The following is a 27562-nucleotide window of genomic DNA, read 5'->3' as shown; positions in this document are numbered from 1 at the left end:
GGCCAATGCATTTCCACTTTGGCCTTAAATCAACTCGGTTTCTAACCCTCGCAACAAAAGGTCTACGCTAATTAGGGTTAAGGTTTGCTTTTTTCCCCCCTGGGTTTTATTTTGTTTGTTTGTTTCTGAATGGCCTTGCTGTTGATGTTGCTATTTTGCTGGGGTAAAAAGCAAAAAGCACAGCTCCGGATGCCATGTTTGAAGAAAAAAAAAATAAAACTTTGTGAGCCACTAAGCTTCCCCTTTTTATTTCTTTTAAAACTGTACTTGATGTGTTTTCTCCCTGCCTAATTCTCAATGCATTTCTTTATGTTACCCTTGTTTCCCCTCTTCTAAATGCTGAATGACCCCATGGTGAATGTCTTAGATGCTTCTCTCTTCTGGGAGAATGCTGATCACCCCCAATTTAAGAAAGGACCAGGGAGCAGTGGCTGAAGATGCTTCAGCAGTATCCGATCATGATTTTCGAGTCCTTCTAAGAGAAAGCTCTCTGGTTTTGAGGAAACTCCAGGCTTGGGGCAACCAAAGGAAGTGCCTCCAAAACCACACAACATGCAGTCCAACCACAGAAAGAAGGAAAAAAAAGCCTCTTCCTGTATATTTTCTGAAGCATTTTTCTTAGAGATCAGTGGTGTTCAATTTCAAGAAAGCAACGTTACAAGGAAAAGCGTACAGCAAAACGGCTTCACGACACGGGCAAACATCCACGGCCACAGACATACTTGCACTGACTTCACACATCTCTCCTTTATCTTGATAAGGAAGAACATCATTTCAGCATTTTACAGGAAGGTAAGAATGCATTCCTAGTTACACCAACCAATCACTCTGTTAATTCCATGGTGAGCCTCCCAGTATTGCCAGGATCCTAGAGACAAGATCAGAGGCCCCAGCACAGACACTGTTTTACATTTCTATGGGCCACCAATAATTAAAAGTCTCCCAGGTGGAGTGATTTGTTAAGCAAAGGGCCATTTGAAAATAAAAGTGCTGGTGGAGAGTTCTCTCACAGCTTAATGAATGGGGCTCCAGGCCTCAGTCTGAAATTGCGATTAAATGAGACGTGCTTCAAAGGTTTCTGCTGAATACTCATTCTGGGAGCCTTGCAACCTGCCACTGGAGTGGGTGTTGGGGAGTGGAGGAGGCTATGTTTGAGAGTGAGATAGTGGAATTGAGAAGATACTGGAACATCAGCCGTGGATGGAGAGGAAAGTACAGCTGAACCTACAGGAATGGTTGGTAAGAGTCTGTATTCTCTCTAAACAAATCTAGAGCAGTTGATGCTATCGTGGCCAAAAACGATAGATGGATGGATGAATGGATGGACAAATGATTAGATGGATGGATGGATGGATGGATGGATGGATGGACAGATGGACGGACTGAGAAGAGAATGGTGATGGTCACAACTAAGTGAGTGTACATTGATAGAGGGGAGAGGAAGGAGGACAGGCAGAACACACCATAATTAAGTAACCGCATAGTCCAGAGTAGGCAAATTTTTCTATGAAGAGCCAGATAGTAAATATTTTGGGAATTGTGGGTATTATGGGCTGAAATGGGTCCCCCAAATTCATATGTTGAAGTCCTAACTCTGAGTACCTCAGAATGTGACTGTGTATGGAGACGGGGTCTTTAAAGAAGTCACTAAGTTAAAATGAGCCCTAAATCCAATATGGCTGGTGTCCTTATAAAAAGAGAAAATTTGGACACAGACACTTAGAGAGGGACCACCATGTGTGGACACAGGGAGAAGATGGCCATCTACAAGCCAAGAAAAGCAACCTCAGAAGGAATCAACATCTTGATCTCAAACATCCAACTTCCAGAATTGTGTGAAAATAAGTTTATATTGTTTAAGCCACCCTGTCTGTGGTTCTCTGTTATAACAGCAGAGTAAACTCTCACCGCGGGCACTAGTCTCTCTGGGGACACTCAATTGAGCCACTGTAACGTAAAAGCCACATGGACAATATGGAAGCAAACAATATGGCCTTGTTCCAATAACCCCTTATTCTTGGACACTGGCATTTCAATTTCATATAACTTTCACATGTTTTCATTTACTATACCTCTTGTGATTTTTTTCCCCAACCATTTAAAAAATGTAAAATATACGGGGCTCAGAGAAACTGGAAGCAAGCAGAATTTGGTCATCAGTCTGTAGCTTGAAGTTCCTGGATCCATTCTCCAAGCATTCAACTCAGGACAGTAACCAGTTAGAAGAGAATCTCCGCAGTAGATTCCAACACAGGAGACATTTCTCTACATCTATGTTCTCTATCTACTTCTCTTATCACACACCATTCTCCATGTATGTGATTGAGAGTCTGTTTCATGCACTGGGCTGTGAGCACCTTATGCGCAGGCTCCATGTCTCACATGTTCCTTTACATGTAGCACTTCTCACAGTATCTGGAACATAACAGGCACTTGATACGTATTCCCTGAATCGGGTCATATTCCCTGACACCACAGGCTGTCCAAGCCTGACGTCCACGCGGTCCAGGAACAGACACCCCAGCTACCAAGCCTCTCACTGTCTGGTAACACAGCCATGAATATTATTCCCTTGGGATGCTTGACAAAGATCACAGAAAGTAAACTGATTATCACAGAAAGTAAACCCACTATCCTGAAGCTGGATTTTGCCCTTTGTCAAAAGCAACTCTTAATTTATCACACTAAACAAAGCAGAAGTACTTTATATTCTTGCCAAGGCGTCATGGATGTTATTTAATTTATGCATGTCCAATGAGCAGAAGACACACACACACAAAAAAAAATGTCACCCTTGACTCCTGAGTTTGGAGATCACTGTGCATAACACACATTCCACATTTTCCTTCCTCTCTCATCCACCCATCCATGAGGAGGGAAGCTCAATGTCATCTTCAAAATGAGCATTCTGTGGCTATACCCTGCGTACAGTCTTCGTCTACACAACCTGCATGTTTCTCAGGAAGGTAGTGTCTATTAACAGGATGTTGCTTAGGACTATTTAAATACGTCATTGGAAATCTTAAATAGAAGTGTGTCAGGAATCAAATCTGTGTACAAAGAACCACAGGAGAATCGGCACGGAAATGATGCATGACTATTTGGATTTGAATAGATCCTCAAGAATAGCTCCAAAGGGGCGCCTGGGTGGCACAGCGGTTAAGCGTCTGCCTTCGGCTCAGGGCGTGATCCCGGCGTTATGGGATCGAGCCCCACATCAGGCTCCTCTGTTATGAGCCTGCTTCTTCCTCTCCCACTCCCCCTNGGTAAGCAAGAAGGATGGAAGGACAGAAGACAAGGAGGGAGGAGGGAGGGAAGGAGGGAGAGAGGACACCAACGGTCTAACTCAGGCTGGTTCAGCACTCCCCCCTCTACCCCTGCCATCCCGCCCTTGCAGAGGGACTGGACAGTACTCCGGGGTTATAAATACTCAAGTATGAAGAGCAAACGGGTCCCAGAACTTAGACAAGGCTGACTGACACCACTTTTCTATTGGAGGTCCGCCGGTCACTGCTAGATCTGAATCAAATTGCACTGAGACTTAGTTTCCTAGTCAACATAATGGAACTGGAAATTCCTGGCAGGCAGACCAAAAATCACATAATGCATTTCTTAATTCATCAGTTATCCATTTTAAATGGTATGTGTATTCTTTTTCTTTGTGAAGGAATCTCCATGGCAACTGAACCCGAATACCTCGGTATTGAATCCAAGCTTACCCGCCCAATGAATTTGGCAAGACCGGTCTCTCCTTAGTAAAGGCACAGTGCGGCTGCAAGGAGCCAGGAAACCTGACAGGCCCCACGCACACTTCTCAGGCTCGTAGACAACCAGGACGCATCCGCTTGCTTCTCCACAAAGGCGGCGTCCTCCCATCATGCGTCACATCGCAGCCCTAGATCGCTCGTCGTTCATGTTATTGACCCATTTGTCCTTGTGTTGGTACTTCCGGCATCCTCGTGGGCCACTGTATGACAATATTTTACTTCAAAGCACATCTTCACATGAGTCATGTTATCAATATAACTTTACGGGTCGCTTGTCTTCTCTAAACTGCTGCACGGACCACAAATGAACACCCGACGACCAGAAGTGGATGCTGAGCCCAGTGACTCGACGTGTGAGATCCACAAAAAGCCGACCTACATAGACACCTGGACAGCAGGCTCATCTTGCTACACTGCATGCAAAGATTCCTCTAAAATAATTAGTGTTGAAACGCTTTGCCCAAATTCAAGCTTAAAGCCGTTACATTAAAGGGACTTGAAACAACCTGACGGTAAGTGGACAAAGGAAATTCACCAGTTATTTTAATTTCCTGAAAGATTTTAAGGGAAAACATTTAAGGCTGATATTAGTAACTACTTTGTTTCTTGGGCTCCTGCTTAAAAGACCTGTAACATTTCAAAATAGCTGATCCTAAGCTTTCCAAATAACCTTACCTAAAATTCCAGGTGAATCATTTCTGCAGTGGGTGACTATTTGGAGTTCCACAAATCCTTCGTTTGAGCTGAGCCACATACACACCATGTTTAATTAGGGTACCACAGCAGGCCTTAATTTCAAGTCCAAAATATCCCAATCCAAAACGATTCGGTAGGCTTTCCTGTTTGCTGCCAAGAGTTTGAAAAGCTAAAAATAGCAACCAGGTTTTCACGTCACAAGGCAGCACACAGCACTTTGGGAAAGCATCCAGGCTTCAAAAAGATCCATGAACAGATCCCAAAAGCCACCTATAGGCTGACAAGATCTTAGATCTGGTCATTCCCACTCTACGTTTGTAAAGGCAAAAGGACTAGGCACACATTTAACAGTATCATATTATCAGGAGAAAAGCCCTGTAAAATAGCGGCTTATACACTATGCAGTTTCAGGAGAAGGATAAGAAAAAAGCTGCTAAGATACAAGTATCTAGACTTCTCTACGCTATTAAACTAAAGATATTAAATTAGTATATAAAGTTCAAACAAACCCATAGAGATTCAATCAGCAAAATCCAGACTATGGGAAACTTTACAGGTCAGAGACGTAAGGCTCTTCAACAAAGAAAGTAGAAGGGGGAAAAAAGAGAGGGTAGTGAGGAACCTATTGATTATGTAACACTTAAAGACACGTATCCATCAGTTGCAACATGTGGGTGCTATTTGGATCAAGATTCAAAAAGATATGCTATTTAAAAAACTGTAAGACAAGAGGGTAAATTTGAAAACTGGATGTTTTATAATATTAAGGAGTTACGGTCTATGTTTTTTTTATAGTCTTACCTTTTCATGACATACACGGATATATTTACCAATGAGATAATACAGTATCTGGGATTTGCATCTATACAATCTAGGGTGTGTGTGTGTTCACTGTAGATAAAAGCACATTAGCCATGGATTGATTATCACTGAAGCAAGGTAATGGGTACATAAGAGTTTGTATGAAGGTTCACTATATTATTCTCGCCACTTGTAAATATTTGAAATTATCCATAATAAAAAGGTTCTTAAAAACTGGTATGTACAAGAAATACTGTGGTCTGTATGCCCAGAAAAGGCCTCCGGGTGGCCTGAGGGTGTGTGTGGCCTGCAGACATATTTTGTTTGGATTGTGGGACTGCTTTAAAAAAAATGTTTTTTCCTTTTTGATCCAACATTTAAAAATAAGAAGATTTCATATAAAAATCAGGATTTCCAACTTCTCTTGAAAAGTAGAAAGTTCTGGCAATGCTGGACCACAGCAACAAGCCCCAGAGCATGGCCTGCCACCACCCTTTGTCTCCCTGGCACTCATCCACGGATGCGGCCCCCCTGTCTGTGGTCATCTGAGTTTGGCCCCCAGCGGACAGGGCTCCTCAGAGCAGTGAGAGAGTGCCAACACGAGAGCCAGAGTCTCCAGAATTAACATGTTCCACTATCAGCCCAAACCACTACAGCTTTGTTTTCTGAACAGTAACCAAGAGTTCCTCAAGACAAGCACTTGGACAGTTTTAGTTTATATTACACAAGCAGTGATTGGAAACACATGGAGAGTGAAGACGCTGTAAAAGAAAACTCGAGCGTTCTTGTAGCTGATTTGGCTTGGGACCTCTGGCCAGCTCTGCAGCCTTTCCTTATCACTCAGGCAACAGGACTGGCTCCTGTCCTACTCCAAACTCCCAGCATGCAGACGGGAAGGAGCTGAGAAGTCTTTTAGTTCTTCACCTGCCCCCCCCAGCTTACAGCTGAGGGTCAGACCAATGAAGGTTGAGTAACTCATCCACCCATTTTCCAGGGGGTCAACCGAGGAAGGGATGGAGGTGAAAATGTAGTGTGAGACACGCTCCAGATACTGGAAGACAATCTGATCCTGGGTGTTTTTCATCCCTTTAAAATGCTTTTCTGGTACAATGTTTCTCTAGAAAGACAGGCTTGAATCCTGAATAGAAGCGCTTGGGTTCTAACATTCCTGTTTAACTGACCACTCCACATGGAATGACTGCTTCTCCTAACTCCTGACCAACGTTCCTCACTCGTACGTGCCGTCGCCTTCTCATCAAGCCACAAAACGAATAAGGTCAGTCCTTCTAACTCTTCAGGTTTTCTGAAGACTTGGACCCTAGGTTCTCTGTAACAGCTTTCAGATTCATTCACTCCTTGGACCCAGCTCCACCAAACTGAGTCAAAGGAAGTTCTCTCAGGCCCACAGTGACTGCCATATTCTCAAATCCAGCCCTCTGTGACCTTGGGTACTTCGCAAAGTGAACTAACCCAGTTAACACAGACTAGTGTTGAAATTGAATTAATTCAACGCAAACATGTCAAAAGAAGAAAAAAACAACCCAGGGCAATATATGAGATAGGACTGTGGCATACAAGTCATGCCCCCAGCACCCCAGTGTGGAGCTCCTGTCATCCTCTGGTGATGCCTCACGTGCTGGCACACCTCATCCACTTTCTTGTAACTTCCACATACCTAGTTAGCAACATTTTTCTCCCACCCAAGGTCTAGAAGGCAGCACAGCAATCCCTGGCTGGGGTTCCTCAGCTTTCTCAGCATCTGGACTAGAAAAAAGCCTTAGGACCAATCATCAGTGGTTATACTACATTAGTCTGATGAAGGCACCCGTCAGGACTCATCCTTTGCTCCTCACCATTGTAAGCTGAAAATGTTTGAAATGAATCCCCAATATGAACATGGAGGCTTTGAGGACTTAAGAGAACATCTATGGCCAACCCCTGTTCAGCCAGAACTGAGAACCATTGAGCACTATGGGATACGGCCATGGGAATCATTCTGGCAAGGGAGGGCCAAAGGCTAAACCGGGACAGCAGCCATAGAGAAGAAAACCGACGAAGGGGAGGGGTTTGGGAAACTAGGTAGCTAGAGACACCGCAAACAACCTTTATTTTGTTCATACAGTAAATATTTCTTGGGCACCTAACATGGGACAGGTCTTATGCAAAACACTGAGGATACAGTACGGAGCAGAAGAGAACAAGGAGAAAACACACAAAGAGAAGCAGGATGGTGTTGTTGCTGTTGCTTTGAAAGGGAGAAGTGGGGATGAGAAGAGTAACCTCGTTCAGAGAGACGTTAGGTTTGAGGTGAAGTCTAATGGGCAGAAGAAACTTGGGATGACTCAAGAAAACGATCGATGTGGATATCCCTCTACACAAATGTGCTTACCACTCTCCTATGTTTTAAAATAAAAGCCCCGGGGCGCCTGGGTGGCTCAATCCGTTAAGCATCTGACTTCTGATTTCCACGGAGGTTATGATCTCAAGGTCGTGAGATCGAGCCCCATGTCGGGCTCCACTCTTGAGTATGAAGTCGGCTTGGGATTCTCTCTCTCCCTCTGCCCCTCCTCCTGCTCACACATGTGTGTGCTCTCTCCCTAAAATAAACAAATAAACCTTTTTATAAAAACAAATAAAGTAAAATAAAATAAAATAAAAGCCCCTTCTTTGGTCCTACAACCCCTCTAGTTATTGCTTGCCCCCGGCCTCTGAAAGTCACAGTCATAGAAACAACAGCTCCTTCTGGATGCTTTTGCTCTTCTCACTAGTGCATTATCCCAGCCAAAATCACCAGACACCACGCCAACGTTCATTCTGAAAAGTCTTCACCTTCCTTGATATCTGCATGACACCTGAAACCAATAGCCACGTCCTTCCTTCGGGAAAGCCTCTTCATTGGAATTCTGTGGCAATTACGGAGAATTTCCTGTGAGCTTCAGGCCTGAGAGGATCAGTGCTTGGCTCACTGGAAGAACATCAACACCGGCGTAGACTCCATCCTTCCCAAACCACATAGTGAGTGTTCAATTGGCAGGGTCGGCTGCCAGAAATCATATGCTGGGTGCTGATAAGAAGATGGGAAATGAATCCTGCACCGACAATGAAAATTATGTCCACTACCAGTGCCTACGTTTTCTCTCCTATAGCTGTGACCATTTCTTCTCAAACTCCCCTTAGCTCCCTTTCTTTGTGCCACCTTGCACATCTTGCATACAGAATATTCCCTATGCATGCACACAACTGCCCACTGGAGCCCTCCTGTAACCTCACACATACACCCTATTCCTCACTCAGAACCAAGGAGTCTGATATATCCCTTAAACCGACCAGAATTCAGGGTGGAAAAAGGAATGGATCAAAATGGAGAACAAAGGGGCGCCTGGCTGGTCTAGTCGGCAGAGCGTACCACTCTTGATCTCCAGGTCGTGAGTTCAAGCCCCATGTTGGGTGTAGAGATTACTTAAATAAATAAAACTTCTTTTAAAAAATGGAGAGTAGGGAGATAAGCAGTGGAGCCTAATTAAAAGAAGGAGAGGAGAGAGGAGGGGAGAGGTGGGGAGGGGAGGGGATGAACCACATATTTGGGGTGCCTGGCTGGCTCAGCTGGAAGAGGATGTGATTCTTGATCTCAGAGTCATGAGTTCGAGCGCCACTCATGGGGTGAGGCACTGAGATTACTTACATAAATAAAACTTTTTTTAAGAAAAGTGGGAGAGTAGGGAGCTACGCATTGTATCTTGAGACTCCCTAAGTCATTCTGAACGTCCCACCCATCCCTTTGCCTCTCTTAAGAGAAGCCCATCCTCCCAAGCACCACTGAGTAGAAAGGAAAACATCAAGTTCTCAGCAGGGAGAAATTTTTTCCCAAAGTAACATGGGACAAGATTTGATTCCCTGAGGGGCGCCTGGGTGGCACAGCGGTTAAGCGTTTGCCTTCAGCTCAGGGCGTGGTCCCGGCGTTATGGGATCGAGCCCCACATCAGGCTCTTCTGCTATGAGCCTGCTTCTTCCTCTCCCACTCCCCCCGCTTGTGTTCCCTCTCTCGCTGGCTCTCTCTATCTCTATCGAATAAATAAATAAAATCTTTAAAAAAAAAAAAAAAAAAGATTTGATTCCCTGAATTTATTCATTCAACTTCTAGGACCAAAGCTACCACCAGCCAACTAGTAATTTTGGAATGTATTTTTCAAGAAAAACAATTACTCATTATTCCTCTGGCCATTAAATTATTTTAAATGTATTTTATGCTCCCACCCATACCCCCTAAAAAAAAAAAAAAAGACTAAGATTCTATTTTTAACCATTAAAAATGAAGTTTGGCCTAGGTTTAAGAGGTAAGGAGGAGCAGGGGCCACCTAGCACAAAATGCCAAAGAAAAGGCAAAATTTCTGGCCTTTAAAAAACCATGCTCTATACTTTATAATCTGTGCAACAGACGCTTTTGCGTTTGATCTTAAATCAAAATTCTGTTTTCTATACAAGTAGAGAAATGTGCCCACTTTTGAACTCTTAATTTTGGTTCTTTATTCTTTCTTTACTACCAAATAATATCTAAGAAGCATACAGTTTGGGGTTGAATTTAACATTTCAGAAAAACAAACTATCAGAAAGTCAATGTTTAATAGAAAAAGCGACTTCAGTTACCACCAACAGACTAAAAATCACTAACATACACGATCATCTGTATCCAGGAAATTGAGGTATTTGTGTGCAAAAATGTACATCATTGGTGCGTGTTATCTGTACATACCTCCATGTTGCCCATCTGTATGTCCAAATAATAAAGAAGAAAGAATGGGAAAAAATACCTAAGTATGAGCGTGATTTTTATTAGTAGGTAAATAGGCAATCATATCTCCTCCCTCACATTTTTCTGGTTTTTCTAACTTGCAGCCATGATCACTTAAGCATAGAAAAGGAAAAATAAATGACTTTCTCTTTTACCAAATATAAGAAGACTTACATGTTTACAACGGGCATTCATCTCCGTATATCAAAAACAAAAACAAAACCAAAAAACAAAACAAAACAAAAACAAACAAACACACACCAGACACTAACTATCTCAAGTTTCACACAATCTCTGACACAAAAATAACCCATACGGTCAAAAAAGAAAAACTCCACTTCATTTCTAAAGTAAATTTGTTTACAAGAGTAAAAAGTTAAGAGGAAGCCCTTTTGTAACGACGTGGCGATCTTTACCTTCAAGTGTCTTTCAGTTTTATAATGGAATTGTAATCATCCGTGTCATAAATCGCAATGTCACATCCTTCCCTTTGTTGTCTTTTTTTTAGCTCCCTTGTTCTCTATTTCCCTAATTGTGCTTCCCCCTACAGAGTGAACACGCGCAGCACGCACGGATGTGCACACTCACACGTGCCCGCAGACACACACAGGTGCACGCTCGCACACAATTCCCAAGACACGCGTCTGAGTCTGTCCCCAAGACTCCAGTGCTCCTGGAGGACATCATACCTCCTTGCCTGAAGTCCGGGGAATACAGGATAACCACGCCTCCTGCATGCTCACTTCTTCACTTTTCCACGGGAAAGGCCATGCAGTGTTTAAAGCAAACTCCTGATTATGCACGCTAATGAAGGCAAACACTGGAACAGATGCGTGTTTGGCACAAGATTTCCCTAATTGCATTTTGCTTAGGCTACCGTCAAAATTAGTGTTCCCCCAACACACACACACACACACACACACAGAGACAGAGGATATGGAGGAAGCAACAACTGGAAGGCTTTCTGGGCGGAAATAGAAAATAGGCCTAAATAAGACAGAAAGAACATTTTCCATATTTGCAACTCTGAGAGTTGTTCATGTAAAAGACAATCTATGCCCCAACACATACGTGCACCTCTCTCACACGGCTGCCATCTACACACGACACACCAATGCGGCCCAATTACAAAGCCTAATTGCTAACTAACGTCACGATTCTGAAAAGTACAGAGGAAATCTAGAGCACTTTCTAAATCCCTAATATCCTGGATGAAGGGGTAAGTAATACAGCCCCAACTAGGAAGCACAAATCATAGGCAACTTCTGTTTCTAAGACTGAAACCGTCTTTTCTTAGATGAATTTAAAAGATGCCTCTCTGTAATTCCCATCTGCTAGAGAAACCAGACCAAATCGCTCCCCTTCTGCACACTAGCCCTTCAAACAGCAGAAGGAAGCGGTCTGACCTTCCCTTTACTGTTCCTGCCGCCAGGAGAACCTGCTACCTATAGGTAGGTTTCCTATTACCATTTTGGTTCTGTTCCTCTGACTCTCCCACTTTCTCAAAGTCCTCCTTGTAGTTGTGGCCAGGGAGCTAGACACAGTCCTCAAGTGCCGGCTTGAACATCCAGTGGGACCAGGACACACTGCTTCCCTTAGCCCATGAATGGATTCACTTATTCCTAGTGACCAGCATCATCGTGCCTCCTGACGTGCATTGCTACAGGTCCACCTTCCCTGTTCTAGCTGTGCACAACACTCTCTCCTACTTTCTTGTTCTCCCCAAACTCATGCAGGACATTACATTCTGCTTTTTAAGTATTGTGGAACAGGTCTGTCTGCCTGTCATCCTGGGCTGCTGACGTTATTCAGAGTTTGAACCAAAAGCCCCACGGGTCTCCCATCCAGATGTGACCAAGTTCAGAAACTTTGGCCAGCCACATTTTGGGCAGTGTCGATTCAGGAACAAGAAAAATAAAAAATAAAATAAAATAAAATGTTGCAGTAAAGAGAAGAATGACATAGATTAGCAAAGACAAGAGGAACCAAGCAGACCAGGGAATCCTGAACTGTGATGGCCTTCCCAACAGACACAATTTCTAGACAGACACATAACTATCAGTGATGTCTAGGAGGCATTCTGTATCTTTATAAAAATTAACAGCAACCTCTTTTTCTTAAAGATTTATTTATTTATTTATTTATTTGAGAGAGAGCATGAGTAGGAGGGGCAGAGGGAGAGAGAGAGAAAGAATCTCAAGCAGACTCCATGCTGAGCAGGGACCCAATGAAGGGCTCGATCCCAGGACCGTGAGATCATGACCTGAGCCAAAATCAAGAGTCGGCCATTTAACCAACTGTGCCACCCAGGGGTCCCAACAGCAACCCCTTTTAAACACACACACACACACACACACACACAAAAACAAAAAAAAACCAAAAAAAACTTCTGTGATCTTGAGTCGGATCCTGTTGCTTACAAACAGGAGTCCTAGAAACACAGAAACCCTATTCTCCTTTAAAAAGTGAGTGTGCCATGTAAATCACCACTGCCAGCTATTCTTTAGGTATCAAGCAATTTGTGGGATAAACTATACTCCTCCCAGTTTGGTACTTATTCATTAAGTATTTTTGTATGTTCCAACCAGTTTCAAATCCAACTGACATGTATCTTATACTTTTCCCAAGACATTTTAACTTTTTAACCCTCAAGATTTTTTTTTCAAAATTTCATTTATTTATTTGAGAGACAGCAAGAGAGAGAGAGCTTGAGCAGGGGGAGGGGCAAAGGCAGAGGGAGAGGCAGACTCCCACTAAGCAGGGAGTCCTACACAGGGCTCAGTCCTGAGCCGAAGGCAGCTGCTTAACCGACTGAGCCACCCAGGTGCCCCAACCCTCAAAGCTTTCAACTGTTTTACCCTCATCTTTGGTTGGCTCCCCCTAATCCCCAAAGTCTGCCCTTTTCTAACATGTGTGTTCAGCCACAAAATCCGGCCAACACATTACCTAATACATTAATGAAGTAATGAATAATTTCTGCTTCCAAAACATTGTGCCGTGCCCTTAGCCAAAGATTCACAAAGGCTGGACTTTAGGCAAGTTACATCCAACCCCAGACTGGACTCCAGGTTGGTAAGAATTAAGGAGTTGAGAAAAATTTGGCTGCCGGCACAGGTGTGCCTTGCTTCAGAAAGCGCACACAGACAAAATCCATATGTAAAAGTCAGCCCCATGTGGAAAGGTGCATGCTAACAGCAATAGCCAGCCAGGAAACAAAAATCAAGACCACAACTGGATACCACCTCACACCCACTAGAATGCCTGTCATCAAAAAGAGAGATAACAAGTGTTAGCCAGGATGTGAAGAAACAGGAGGCTCCATGACACTGGCGGGAATGTAAAAGGTACAGCTCCTTTGGAAAACAGTCTGGTAGATGCTAAACACAGTCAGCCTACAGTCACCATAGGACCCGGGGATTTCAATCCTAAGGATATGAGCGCCTACGTCCATGCGATAGCTTGCACGTGGATGTATCATGGCAGTATTATTTGTAACAGCCGAGGGGTGGAAATAGCCCAAATGTCCATCAACTGATGAATGGATAAATAAAATACAGTATAGCCATACAGTGAAATACTATTTAACAATAAAAAGAAATGAAGTGCTGATACATGCTACAACATAGAACTTGAAAATATCATGCTATGTGAAAGAAGTTAGTTACAAAAAATCATATATTGTATAAACCCATTTATACGAGAAAGTCCAGCACAAGTGAATCTGGAAGCGAATTAGGTTAATGATTGCTGGAAGCTGGGGATGGGGTAGGGACGGCTGGGGGGAAATGAGAAGACGATGGTGATGGGTACAGAGTTTCATTTGTTCTAAAAATGATTGTGAAGATAGTTGTAAAAATCTGTGAATATACTAAACACCATTGCGGTGTTTACTTTCAATGGATGAACTGTATGATATGTGAATTACAGCTCACTAAATTCGTTTAAAAGAAAAAGTCCATCAGAATATGATCAATCCCATCGCCAATCATGATATAAAGAAAAGAAATGTACTTGGGACGTTAGTTTTTCGAGCTCATTAACATGTTGGTCAAAATCCTAAATTTGACATACACACAACTTTCATAGAGCAGTGTATATGTTTAATTCAGTACAACCTGCATCATATCAGGTTGGTTAGGAACAGAAGATTGGGGCTCGGGACGAGGTTTGAATACCAACCCCACCACTTCCAAGTTCAATGACCTTGAATGACTCTGCTATACTTCTCCAAGCTTCAGTTTCTTTATATGTAATAGAGGAAAATAACAGTGCCGCTCCCAGCGGGTTGTTGTGAAAAATGAACAAAATAACTTCTATAAACTGCTAAGTACCTGGCACAGACCAGCACTCTAATATGAACTTTATGAATATACAAACATATACATACATACTAACAACAAAACCAACAAGCACTTACGTGCAATGAACAAGCTTTCTGAAAGGACACAGGTAACACAGTCCCCTTCTTCAATTATAATGCCGAGCAGATCAGTAAAACACTATGAGATTTGTGCAGAAGACACTTAAACTGGGTCAACTGGAAATTCCTGAATCAGAGATTGAAAAGGGGAAAGAATGGAACAAAATCGTAAGCACATTTCATATGCAATGTTTTGCTACCTCATATACAAACACCAGAGACCCACGGGGCTGGAGGTCTCAGTACTCACTAGCACACCGTGTGTCTGTATGAAGAACCACAACGAATTATGAAAACCACTGCCTAAAATCACAGGTGACAAAAAGCATGACTATGGAGGCTCACACCCTGTTTAGTAACAAGCTAAGGGCACAAGTAAATGAACAGCAGAGAGTTTAACTGTATATTTTGACAAAGTCACAATAGCAAATCAAATACATAAAATCTCCAATCTCGACATTTCTGACCACTAGCTATCAGACTCCTCTGTATCTCACTAAAGTCATAAAAGAATAAATTATCTCAGAGCCTGACAACCTCCTGATAACTCTATGGTCTGTTTCTTCCCAAAGATGGAATAATTCCAATGACACTGTTCTCTGAAGGACAGCCAATATGAAGAATGTAGTCTGTTAAATGAAACAGACTTAAGTTTCCATGCTCTTTCTTTTTAAACTGTGTAAACAATTTTTTTAAAAAAGGATTGTCAGTCAACTGGTGATATTTAAAATGAGATAATAAAAGTCAAAGTCTTTACACATGGCTTCAGTGGCTACTAAACATTTAAAGAATTAATGCCAATCCATCTCAAACTTTTTCAAAAACTGAAGAGGAGAAAACACTTCCAAACCCATTTTACGAGGATGGAATTATCCTGATACCAAAGTCAGACAAAAACACCACAAGAAAAGAAAATTAAAGGTCAATGTCCCTGATGAAAGAGATGTAAAAATCCTCCACAAAATGCTAGCAAACCAAATTCAACAGCACATTAAAAGGATCACTAAACATAAGCGGGTAGGATTTATCCCTGGGATGTTAAGGATGGCTCAACATATGGAAATCAATAAATGTGATATACCACATCAACAGAATGAAGGGGGGAAAGTACAATCATCTCAACAGATGCAGAAAAAGCATTTGACAAAATCTGACACCCTTTCACGATAATAACTCTCAATGATTTAAGTAGTGAGGAATACATAACAAGCCCACAGATAACATCATTCTCAATGGTGAAAAGCAGAAAACTTTTCCTCTAAGATCAAAAACAAGGAAAGGATGCCCACTCTCACCACTTCTATTCAAAAATTACTGGAAGTCCTAGCCAGAGCAATTAGGTAAGAAAAAGAAATAAAATGTCTCCAAAGGTATCCAATTCAGAAAGGAAGAAGTTAAATTGTCTGTGTTCTTATATATAGGAAACCTTAAAGATTCCACCAAAAAACTGTTCAAACTACAAAGCAAATTCAGTAAAGTTATGGGATATAAAATCAATGCACAAAAATCAATTGTATTTCTATACCCTAATAATAAACTATCCAAAAAAGAAATTTTTAAAAAATCTCATTTATAATAGCATCCAGAAGAATAAAATACTTATGAATAAACTTAACCAGCAATGGGAAAGATCTGTACACTGAAAACTATAAAACACTGATGGAAGAAACTGAAGACAGGGAGATGGGAGAGAATATCTGCAAACCAAACATCTAACAAAAGGTTAATATCCAAAATACATAAGGAACACAAACAACTCAATAGCAAAAAAAGAGATAACCTAATTTCAAAATGGGCAAAGCACCTGAATAGATATTTCTCCAAAGAAGACTTGCACAGGGTTAACAGGTATATGAAAAGGTGCTCAATATCACCAATCATCAGAGAAATGCAAATCAAAACCACAATGAGATATTACCTCACACCTGTTAGAGTGGCTGTTATCAAAAAGACAAGAGGTAACAAGTGTTGGCAAAGATATGGAGAAAAAAGAACCCTGTATGCTGTTGGTGGGAATTTGCATAGCCACTATGAAAACAATGTGGAGGTTTCTCAAAAATTAAAAATAGAACTACCATATGAACCAGAATTACAATTCTGGGGATGTGTCCAAAGGAAATGAAATCTGGATCTTGAAGAGATATCTGTAACTCCCACGTTCCTATATCATTATCCAAAATGGGCAAGATATAGAACAACGAGGGGTGCCTGGGTGGCTCAGTTGGTTAAATGTGTGACTCTTGATCTCAGCTCTGGTCTTGATCTCAGGATCATGAGTTCAGGCCCCGTGTTGGGCTCCATGCTGCATATGGAGCCTACTTAAAAAAAAAAAAAAAAAAGACATAGAACAACTGAAGTGTCCATCAAAAGATGAATGCACAGGGGCGCCTGGGTAGCGCAGTCGTTAAGCGTCTGCCTTCGGCTCAGGGCGTGATCCCGGCGTTCCGGGATCAAGTCCCACATCGGGCTCCTCCGCTGGAAGCCTGCTTCTTCCCCTCCCACTCCCCTGCTGTGTTCTCTCTCTCGCTGGCTGTCTGTCACATAAATAAATAAAATCTTAAAAAAAAAAAAAAAGATGAATGGACAAAGAAAATGTGGTCTATATCTATACCTACATGTAGATACAAACACAGACATAAACACAGATAGAGTGGAATATTATTCAGCCTGAAAGAAAGGAAAGCTTGCCATTTGCAACAACAAGGATGAACCTGAAGGGCATTATATGCTAAATGTATGAAGCCAGACAGAGAAAGACAAATACTGCATGATCTCACTTATGTGGAATTTTAAAAAGGTGAACTCATAAAAGCAGAGAGTAGAATGATGGTTACCGGGGTGGGGGGTGGAGAAAATAGGGAGACATCCATCTGAGAACAAAGTTTCAGCTATGCAATATAACTCAGATCTATAGATCTAATGGTATCATATAGCATGATGACTAGTTAATAGTACTGTATTATATACCTGAAATTTGCTAAGAGGGCAGAGATCGTTGGTATTCTTACCACCAAAAAACAATAATAACTATGTGAGGTAATTCATGTTAATTAGCTTGATATGGTAATCATTTCAAAATGTAGACATATACCAAGACATCATGCTGAATGCCTTAAACATATACAATTCTTATTTATCAATTGTATTTCAATAAAGCTGGGGAAAATAAAATACAAAGTCAAAATATCTGCTACAAAACACAACAAATAAACAAAACAAAACAAAAAAGCATATGATTCAAAATAATGTAAAATAGGTACCCAGGCAACACTTTGGGTTTAAGAATTGTTCTTCTGGGGGCACCTGGGTGGTGCAGTCATTAAGCATCTGCCTTTGGCTCAGGGTGTGATCCCGGCGTTATGGGATCGAGCCCCACATCAGGCTCCTCCGCTGGGAGCCTGCTTCTTCCTCTCCCACTCCCCCTGCTTGTGTTCCCTCTCTCGCTGGCTGTCTCTCTCCGTCAAATAAATAAAATCTTTAAAGAAAAAAAAAAAAGAATCGTTCTTCTGTATCTTCAATATGGAAAATTAATCATTTTCACCTTGGTGAACTGTTAACAGTGCACTACATGTTCAAAGCATATTTCTCATATTCTATGCTTGTGGACTGGAAGAACAAATATTATTAAAATGTCTACACTACTCAAAGCAATATACACATTTAAAGCAATCCCTATCAAAACACCAACAGCATTTTTCACAGAACTAGAACAATCCTAAAACTCATATGGAAACACAAAAGATCCTGAATAGCCAAAGCAATCTTGGAAAAGTAAAACAAAGCTAGAGGCATCACAATTCCAGACACCAAGCTATATTACAAAGCTATAGGGGCGCCTGGGTGGCTCAGTCGTTAAGCGTCTGCCTTCGACTCAGGGCATGATTCCAGCATTCTGGGATCGAGCCCCACATCAGGCTCCTATGCTGGGAGCCTGGCTTCTTCCTCTCCCACTCCCCCTGCTTGTATTCTCTCTCTCGCTGGCTGTCTCTCTCTCTCTGTCAAATGGATAAATAAAATCTTCAAAAAAAAATTTTTTTAACTTAAAAAAAAAAAAGCTATAGTAACCAAAACAGTATGGTTCTGGCACAAAAACAGACACACAGATCAACAGAACAGAATAGAAAAATCCAGAAATAAACCCACAGTTATATGGTCAATTAAAATTTGACAAAGCAGGAAAGAATATCCAATGGGAAAAAGTCTCTTCAACAAATGGTATTGGGAAAACTGGATTGCAACATGCAGAAGAATGAAACTGGACCACTTTCTTACACCGTACACAAAAATAAATTCAAAATGGATTAAAGACCTAAACATGAGACCTGAAAGCATAAAAATCCTAGACAATAGCACAGGCAATAATTTCTCTGACATCATTATAGTAACATTTTTCTAGATTGGTCCCCAAAGGCAAGGGAAATAAAAGCAAAATTAACCTACTGGGATGACATCAAAATAAACTTCGGCACTGCACAGTGAAGAAAACAATCAACAAAACTAAGAGGGAACCTATTGAATGGGAGAAGATATTTGCAAATGACATCTGATAAAGGGTTATTAGTATCTGAAATATATAAAGAACTTATAAAACTCAACACCCAGAAAACAAATAATCCAGTTAAAAAATGGGCAGAAGACATGAATAGACATTTCTCCGAAGAAGACATACAAATCCCAACAGACACATGAAAAGATGCTCAACATCACTCATCATCAGGGAAATGCAAATCAAAACTACAAAGAGATATCACCTCACACCTGTCAGAATGGCAAAAATCAAAAACCCAACAAACAACAGGTGTTAGTAAGGATGTGGAGAAAAAGGAACCCTCACACACTGTTGGTGGGAATGCAAACTGGGGCAGCCACTGGTGGAAAACAGTATGGCGTTTCCTCAAAAAGTTAAAAATAGAGCTCCTCTACAATCTAGCAATCACATGACTGGGTTTTTACCCAAAGAATACAAAAACACTAATTCAGAGGGATACACACACCCCTATGTTTATAGCAACATTATTTACAATAGTCAAGATATGGAAGCAGCCCACGTGTCCATCAATTGGTGAATGGATAAAGATGTGATATGTATATACGATGGAATATTATTCAACCATAAAAAAGAATGAAATCTTGCCATTTGCAACAACATGGATGGAGCTAGCGTATAATCCTAAGTGAAATAAGTCAGAGAAAGACAAATACCACATGATTTCACTCATATGTGGAATCTAAGAAACAAAACAAATGAGCAAAGGGGGAAAACAGGGAGAGAGACACGCCAAAAAACGGACTCTTAACTATAGAGAACAAAGTGATGGTTCCCAGGGGAGAGGTAGGTGGGGGATGGGTGAAATAGGTGATGGGGATTAAGGAGAGTACTTGTCTTGATGAGTACTGAATGATTAAAATAAAAACTTACAAAAAAGAACACATACACACAAAAATGAATGAAAGTGTATTTCTCAGCATCATAAACACCTTAAAAACTATAAAACATAATCACCATTTTTATAAACTTAGAATACTGAACCGAATAAAATGTTTTAATCCTAGCCCTCTCAGTCTGAAATACGGTGATGCCCTCCCTACATGCCGGGGGCCACTGAGCAGTATAAAGACTCTGCAGAATGGTCTTTACTGAACACCTATTCTGTGTCTGACCCTGGGCTGTATCTAATTCACCAGGAACTCAAAAATCCGTAGAATGACTCCTTCCCAGAGTCTCTTCACACATCCACAGTTTTATCACTCTGCCTTATAAACAAGTTCCAAAAGTGCTTTTATAGACTCCCCAAACTGCCTCTGCCCTTGTCCACACTGCGTGCCTACCTAGTTCAGGCTAGTCCTCTCCCAGAGCAGTTCCAAGTACGCCTAGGGAAACAACAGTTCTTGTATCCATATCAGATTGCGTGTATCAATGTGTCTGCATGTATCTACTTAGAAACAGTATCTATACAATAAAGTTATGCACCAACAAACTGTGTCCACGTAAACAAGGAAAGCATGAGAAAGACATAAGCAGAGCACATTACATCATTTGGGGCACCAGACCAGCTTAATTTGCTGGTATTTTCCACTTTCCAGAATGAAGATCTGGAATGGAAAATGAAACGATGTTTCCAAGGTTATGCTGCAAATCATCAGAATGATCTGGGCCAATGGACAGGTTTCCTGATCTGACAGCTGCTCCGCTCTCTGTCGGGACCTGCTGTTTCAAAATTATCACACCAGTTGAACACCTAAGGAGCCATACAAATTGCTAAAATCTAAGTAGAGCATGTGAAGACATTTGCTGGCGGATGACCATATTCTTGCAACTCACTCTGGCCCGTGTATCCTGTTGCGTTCACAGATGCTGTGTGCTCACAGCACTGGGCACACAGTCAGTCTGAGCTGAACGAATGAATCAAATAGTTAGGATACTCAAGTTAATACATCACATGCGAAGGGACTCTGAAATAAAAGTAATCAAATAAACATACCATCAAATAGAAAAAAGTCTCAAAGAAGGAAGATGCCTACAATTTTTTAAATGTTCCAACCTCCTTAAATTATTCGAGATTTCATTTTGTAGGCTCAGGACTGTACAGTTTGAGTTTGTTTTAAATTTAAAAATCAGAGTCAACAAAGAGTTACCAAAAGTCCATCTCAACTGAGCAGTGTAGTGCCTTGTTTCCTGGGCCTTGATTTCTCTATCTGTAAAATGGGGATAATAACCGTCTCTGCATAACAGAGTTATGATGTTAAACAAACTGGAAAACGGTGAGCACTAAGTAAGTGTTATCTATCATTATACTCGAGCACCCACTCACGCATCTACCAGAAGAAAGATAAGGGGAGGGAACAGAGGGCACAGGCTGTCGGCAGCATCTAGCTCTGGTTCCGCTAAGCCAGGGCTCTGCAAAAGTTTCCTGCAAAAGGATAGACAGTAAACGTTTTAGGCTTTCTGGGCCAGATGGTCTCTGCCACTGTAATGTGAAAGCCATAAGCAGTACCTGAATGCATGAACGTGGCCGCATTCCAATAAAACTTTCTTCATGGACACTGAAATTTGAATTTCATATAGTTTTCTCATACCACAGAGTATTATTCTTGTGATTTTTTTTCAGCCATTTAAAAATGAAAAACCCACTCTTAGCATAAGGGACCAAAAAAAAAAAAAAAAGAGGTAGCGACCGGATCTGGTCCTTGGGTCCTCTGGTTGCTTACCCATGTGCAAAGCAGCAGGCATACACACTTGCCCAATGACATTTTATATTCACCTGAACTGACTGGTTGGCTGGACTCTCGAATTCCCCTGCCTTGGACACTGACATTTAATCTCTTATTGTCAATCATCACAGAGAGAGATTTTAAGCAATATTTGATGGACTATCTAACCTACTTAGTGAGAACAAGCTTCAATGTATCTATTTTAGCACTAATATCCTTCTTTATAAATCAATTCCTAAGGTACACATTTGTAACTATAAATGTCAGGCCTCCACTGCGAGTTTTGGGCTCTTCATTCTATGCTCTACCACGCATTATGTCCAACATGACAAATTTATTTCATTATATTCCGTAATCAGGAATATTTTCGGCAGTGGGAAAAAACTCTGCAACATAACACTTTTCTGTATGAGCTTCGTCATGTTAAACAGACTTTATAAAAATCTTATTAGACCAAAAAAATTTTTTTAAGATTTTATTTATTTGAGAAAGAGAGAGCGAGCATGCCCAAGAGACAAGAGCAGGGTGGGGGAGGGGCAGGGGGAGAGGCAGAGAAGCAGACTCTTGTTTCAGAAAGTCTCTGTACTTTCTAAAAATTTTTTCTGGGGCTCCCGGGTAGTTTAGTCAGTTAGGCATCTGACTCCTGATTTCAGCTCAGGTCATGATCTCAAAGTCCTGGGATCGAGCCCTGAAATTAAGAATCCGATGTTTAATCTTCATTAAGGTTCTTGAAAAGTGAAAATTGAAAAATCTTTAGTATGATTTTTTTTTCTGGAAAAAAAATTTGTATAAATGTACTATATATTTTAATACTAGATCAAGCCTAGAGCTTTCTAAATGAACCTACGCTAGAATACAATATTTTCACCTATTAAAAACAACTACTTTTGGGGTGCCTGGGTGGCACAGTCAGTTAAGTGTCCAATTCTTAGTTTCAGCTCAGGTCATGCTTGGGATGGTGAGATCGAGCCCTCACACTGAGCTCTGTGCTCAGTGCAGAGTCTGCTAGGGATTCTCTCTCTTTCCCTCTGCAATCTCCTGCTTGTGCTCTCTCTTTCTCTCTCTCTTTCTAAAAATAAATAATTTTTTAAAGATTAAAAATTTAAAGATAAATGAAAACATCAAGTGATGAGCTGTCTGCTGCTGAATTCCCATGTATTTAGAGTAGATGCTTCTCACTCAACTTTTGTTATGGTAAAAGTAATGGCTAACTTTTCCAAGATCAAAACCAAAGCTGAAAGGTACCTCGTAGCAAAGGACTCTGGATCCCCATTTCCAGAATCAACCCCAAAGACAGAGAAGGGCCCCTGACCTGGGCACTCACATCAGAGCGCCTTCTCTGACCCTCCAGCAGCCATGCCCTTCATGGAAAACAAGCAGACATAGGCAGAGTCCAGCCCTCCCCCTCTCCAGACCGTACATACCCTGGCCCTAGCGCCCACACCCAAGCCCTTCCATTAGACCTCTTTAGCTCTATCCTCCCAAGAGCGGGGAGGAGACACATGCACTCTTATGCCCGAGGGCAGCCGTCTGGGGGGGTTCTAGAGGGAGGTCATGTGTGTAGGTTGTAGGGTCCACGAAGCCTCACATGGTCCAAGATGGAGCCACGGGTAGGAGGATAAAAACGGCCATGGGCTGGGGGCTGGCTGTCCCTCACCTCTATAATTCCTTATGATATTTCAAGGAGCCTAATAATTCTACATCTGAATCCAGCTTTCTAGGTCCTTAAGGAAGTTTATTTTACAATTTATTAACTTCATTTACAACTTTTTTTTTATATTTAGACATAGGTTCTATGAGCCTTCATTTGTACTTTTGCCCCAGACCCACTTTGTTCCACCAAAAAGAGACCGTGGATAATTACAGATAAAAAAGAAAAAAAAGGTGGGGGGGGCGTTGGGTGCCTCAGTTGGTTGAGCATCTGACTCTTGACCTCGGCTCGGGTTGTGACGAGGCATTGGGCTCCATGCTGGGCGTGGAGCCTACTTAAAATAAAGAAAGAAAAAGAAAAAAAAAATTGCTAGGCATATACTCTCATTCACAAAAATCATGAAAAAAATATTTCTGAGTTGAGTTCGGTTTGGTTTACCTTGTTAAAAATGAACAACGAGGGCGCCTGGGTGGCGCAGACGTTAAGCGTCTGCCTTCGGCTCAGGGCGTGATCCCGGCGTTCCGGGATCGGGTCCCACATCGGGCTCCTCCGCTGGGAGCCCGCTTCTTCCTCTCCCACTCCCCTGCTGTGTTCCCTCTCTCGCTGGCTGTCTCTCTGTCACATAAATAAATAAAATCTTTAAAAAAATAAAATAAAATAAAAAATAAATAAAAATAAAAATGAACAACGAAAAGCAAAAAAACACCCAGGTCAACTTAAGTCCACTTCTTGAGTTGCTTTTTGGGCATTACTACTCCATGGCCCAGCAACTCCCTCCCCCCTCCCCCCAGAAGATGGCCAAATAAATCTCCTACAACCCAAAGCAGTCATACCAGGCATTATAAAGCATGCGTGCCTCCGAACCACTGGATTCCACAGGAACGGCAGGACCCCCCTCCGCGGGCAAGCACTAAGAGCCATCACTAAAGGAGTTCTGGATTTTTTTAAGGGAAGAATTTCTCTTTGGAGGTCAGTTGTTCAAGAGACTTCTAGGTTAGCTATTTTGTAAAGCTGACACCACTTGAATGTCGATTATCATAAAAAGTCACTTAAAAAGCACTTTGAATGGAAACAGAACCAGCACTTGGAATGCCCTCAATCTTTCCTGTCTTTACTAGCAACTGTTCTAGTATGTAATAACTGTATGTTCTGCATTCTCCAGGACAGCTCCAATTTCATGTGTTTTAGTATATTAAATTAATGGAGAGACTCGGGCCGAATTTTTAAGTTTTTCTCCTTTTTTTTATATTTTCCAAATGTTACACCACTGAGCATGTGCTTTTTCATAATCGGAAAAAAGCAAAACTTCATTACTATATATACCAGACATGAATATATACATATACATTACCCACACAAAAATCTGCCCGTGAACGTTTACAGCCACTTTATTCATAACTGCCAAAACTTGGAAGCAACCAAGATGCCCTTCAGGAGGTGAATGGATAACTACACTAGGGCACATCATACAATGGAACATTCTTCAGCACAAAAAGCAACGATATGGAAGACACGTAGGAGCAGATATTGCTAAGTGAAGAAGCCAACCTGAAAAGGCTCCAGACTATATGATTACAACTACATGACATTCTGGAAAAGGCAAAGCTAGAGGAACAGTAAAAAGATCAGTGGTTGTCAGAGGTTAGGGGGCAGGGAGGGATGAACAGGGGACACAGAGAGGAATTTTTAAGGCCGTGAAACTACTGTGTGTGATACTATAATGAGGGATACATGTCACTGTACATATGTCAAAACTCCCAGAATGTACAGCACGAAGAGGGAGCCCTACTCTAAGCTATGGACCCTGAGAGATAAAGATGAGTCAGTTTATGGATTCTAACAAAAGAGGGGAGGGGTACAGGGGNCAATTTCATGTGTTTTAGTATATTAAATTAATGGAGAGACTCGGGCCGAATTTTTAAGTTTTTCTCCTTTTTTTTATATTTTCCAAATGTTACACCACTGAGCATGTGCTTTTTCATAATCGGAAAAAAGCAAAACTTCATTACTATATATACCAGACATGAATATATACATATACATTACCCACACAAAAATCTGCCCGTGAACGTTTACAGCCACTTTATTCATAACTGCCAAAACTTGGAAGCAACCAAGATGTCCTTCAGGAGGTGAATGGATAACTACACTAGGGCACATCATACAATGGAACATTCTTCAGCACAAAAAGCAACGATATGGAAGACACGTAGGAGCAGATATTGCTAAGTGAAGAAGCCAACCTGAAAAGGCTCCAGACTATATGATTACAACTACATGACATTCTGGAAAAGGCAAAGCTAGAGGAACAGTAAAAAGATCAGTGGTTGTCAGAGGTTAGGGGGCAGGGAGGGATGAACAGGGGACACAGAGAGGAATTTTTAAGGCCGTGAAACTACTGTGTGTGATACTATAATGAGGGATACATGTCACTGTACATATGTCAAAACTCCCAGAATGTACAGCACGAAGAGGGAGCCCTACTCTAAGCTATGGACCCTGAGAGATAAAGATGAGTCAGTTTATGGATTCTAACAAAAGAGGGGAGGGGGTACAGGGGAGGGGGTAGGGAAGGGTGAGGATTGGGGGGGCTGGGGGGCTAAGGGGTATATGGGATCTCCCTGTGCTTATTTTTCAGTTTTGTTGTGGACCTAAAACTACTCTTAAAAATAAAGTCTATCCAGGATGCCTGGGTGGCTCAGTCGGTGAAGCGTCTGCTTTCCGCTCAGGTCATGATCCCGGGGTCCTGGGATAGAGCCCCGCATTGGGCTCCCTGCTCCTCGGGAAGCCGGCTTCTCCTCTGCCTCTGCCTCCCTCTCTCTCTCTCTCTCTCTCTCACATGAATAAATAAAAATCTTTAAAAAAAATAGTCTATCCATTTGTTCACACACACGGGCTTTCAGGGAACACGTGAGCAGACTCTGGGCTCATGTTTATGATGATGACTTGGCTGCCGGCCCTGGGCAACCATTCCCTCCACTTCCTCGCCTGCAAGTCCCTAGTTTCTTCCTCTGTGGTATAGAGTGATTCCAGTGCCTACGCACAAGCTACAGGCTTTATTTCAAAACTAACGAGCCTGAGCTGTCTGGAGACGACCCTGCATCTCAAGGGGCCACCTCTAGTGAAGTCTCAAACAGCAGAGAGAGCGCCGCTCGCCTCCGGAGAGAAGCCGTCCACGGGGACAAGGAGCACCCACTTCTGCAGAGACGTGTGAAGGCAAAGACAGCTTTTGCCATCAGAGCAGAGAAAACTGGACTCGGGGAGCCCCCAGAAGCCAAGGTCATCTAAACACCATAAGTCACCCGCTACGCCAAAGAGGCAGAAGGGGTGATCCCTGTGTTTTTCTATGACAGGAGAACTTATTGTGGAACCTGGCTGAGCAAACAGATGTGGCTGCGTTTCTCTCCATAAATGAACTTACGCGGAGGACATGAGGGTAGTAAAAGGTGCTAGACGTGAGAATAAATATTGACTAAAACATCCATCTAGAGGAGGCGACACGTGTTCCCTTGGCTGGCAGCTGAGAATTTTTGTTAAACGAATCGGAGAGGTTACCGAAAGGACGTGAGATGCATGGAATTCATTAACAGCTATCTGTGAAAGTATGTCCTAATTAGGAAAACAACATGCTACATGCCTCAGTCCGCACGCCAGAGGAGAGGGCCTGGGGGCGGGGGGGAGCCTTAATGCACTGGAAGAAAATAAAGCAGCCGAGCACAGTGAAAACCAATACGCAGATCGTGCTCCCACTAGACTTAACATTTCAACAGAAAATACGGCATTTTTCCCTCTTACTAGCTGTGAAATTGATTGGGATATAGGCTAATAGAGGTCCCAAGGGTGCTAAACTAAATTAGAGGAAGTCCTATAATTACAGCTAGCAGTTCATTATTATATGATGGGAATTGTAATCAAAGGGACAGATACACTATTATTTTCATCTTCTCTGCAAAACAAGTTTAACAAAGTGTCTGAAGAGGAGCAGAGTGGCCGGCTTCGTGGTTTAACTTGTGTCGCTTTCCATCGCACACAAATCCTATCCAAGCGAGGTCCTCAAACAAATCACATCCAAGCAAGAACGTCACATAAATCACATCGAAGCGAGAACCTCCTACAGGTGATGTGGCCCGGCACTACTCCTTCCTGCCTTTCCCACACAAGCCTCTTGTAGTTCTTCAACACATTCCTAGTTATCTCTGCCTGCAATGTTCTTTCCCCCAGATTTC

The 27562-nt window shown here is 42.0% G+C and overlaps 1 protein-coding gene across 2 annotated transcripts in view; it reads right to left on the bottom strand.

Moving 5' to 3' along the window:
- The window catches only part of TIAM1 (TIAM Rac1 associated GEF 1), a 371077-nt gene that overhangs the window by 210533 nt on the left and 132982 nt on the right, over positions 1-27562 (bottom strand). The window contains exon 3 of one of the 2 annotated variants that reach the window (XM_034656384.1): positions 14471-14600. The exons of the other annotated variant lie outside the window; for it this stretch is intronic. The gene's annotated coding sequence lies outside the window, so the exon portion shown is untranslated. The remainder of the gene's footprint in view (positions 1-14470; positions 14601-27562) is intronic. 2 annotated transcript variants of the gene reach the window in all.

Source organism: Ailuropoda melanoleuca, chromosome 1 (assembly GCF_002007445.2).
Source record: "Ailuropoda melanoleuca isolate Jingjing chromosome 1, ASM200744v2, whole genome shotgun sequence".
Taxonomy (NCBI): Eukaryota; Metazoa; Chordata; class Mammalia; order Carnivora; family Ursidae; genus Ailuropoda; species Ailuropoda melanoleuca.
Note: the sequence above shows the minus strand (reverse complement) of the source record. Positions and strands in the feature narration are given on the sequence as shown.